The 1,367-nt window shown below is 39.9% G+C and overlaps 1 pseudogene; it reads right to left on the reverse strand.

The window, feature by feature from the left end:
- Positions 1-240: 240 nt before the first annotated feature.
- Positions 241-752, reverse strand: LOC121445210 (annotated as a pseudogene).
- Between the last annotated feature and the right edge of the window lie 615 nt (positions 753-1,367).

Raw genomic sequence — 1,367 nt, forward strand, 5'->3', positions numbered from 1 at the left:
TTGGATAAATGATTAGCATGCTCTTCCCCAAGGAAGACTATTTCTCCCAATCTCAGCATTTCTTGATTGCTTCTAGTTCTTTTTGTAAGGTTGAGGCCTCATAAGTTTTTCCTCTACCCTCTTTTACATGTCTATTGCTCTTGTCATTGTTCAACTCATGTTTAGGTATTTATGATATTGAGATTTTTTTATTGTTCTCATAACGTTTAAATAAATTAACACAAAGTGTAAAGTACGGCCTTAGTTTTCATCTTCCTCTTCCTGCTTAATTACCGGAATACCATCCAGCTTTTTCAGCTTCGGCACCCTCTTGGTTGCTTCATCGATCCAGTTGCCCTCTGCAGAATGCTTCTCCTCTAGCGGATTGCCTACGAACACCAGGTCTTCCAGGCATGGCAGTTCTGCCAGTTTCATGAATTCAGCCCAGTCTTTTACCAGGTTATTAGACATGTAGAGAATCTTCAGTTTCTTCATCACATGGATCCTTTTCAGCTTATCAATGAAACTGTAGGAGATCCACAGTTCTTGTAACGTGTCTCCTACTGCTTCCAGTCCATTGAGGTTCTTTATGTTGTTTCTTCCTAAGGACAAAATCCTCAAGTTTTTTTAAGCCGTTCAGGTTGGCAATTTTTTCAATGCAGTTTGTAGACAGGGAAAACTTCCCTCATGATTTGAGTTGAAGAGGAATTATTCATTTTTAATTCGCAGTTGGCAAGTGTGGACAGAGACGCATCCATCTTCTCTATCAGGGGGATCTGGGCATACAGCTTTATCTCTCTGGCCTCAGACTGCCTCTGACCGGTCTTTCTTCCCATCTGGACAGGGCTTCTTTAATTGTTGTTGCTTTTGCCTGGACAGTAACATTAAAATACTCTTCTCTAGGCTCCCAAACACGCCAAGGATGCCCATTATCACTGCTCTGTCAATGCATTCCGGCAGTTGCTACTGCCACTCTGCTATTGAGATTTTTATGAGTAAGATTTTTGACATCCCTCGAGGACACCATCTCTGGTTTCTACAATCTTTCTACCCCACATTTCCACAACGTTCCCTGAGCCTTAGGTGTGGGACAGTTTTGTGGATGCACCCCTTTAGTCTGGGCTCCAAAACTGCATTTGGATGGGTTGTGTTTATCTGTAATGATATTCATCTGTTATTGAGAAGTTTCCTTGATTAGGAGTGAGTACTATACTTATCTCTTGGTATAAGGACAAATGTTTAGAATGTAGTTAGGGAATATGGTGGTTTCAAAATAAAAAGCTAAATAATAAAATTCCTATAACTAAGTGAAAATGAAAACATAATAAAACCAAACCTCTGTGAAACACTGAAAACTGTTGTATAAGGCAAAATTACAGTTCTAAGTG

Source organism: Microtus oregoni, unplaced genomic scaffold, assembly GCF_018167655.1.
Source record: "Microtus oregoni isolate MIOR12 unplaced genomic scaffold, Mior012 000165F_ref0000029, whole genome shotgun sequence".
Lineage (NCBI taxonomy): Eukaryota > Metazoa > Chordata > Mammalia > Rodentia > Cricetidae > Microtus > Microtus oregoni.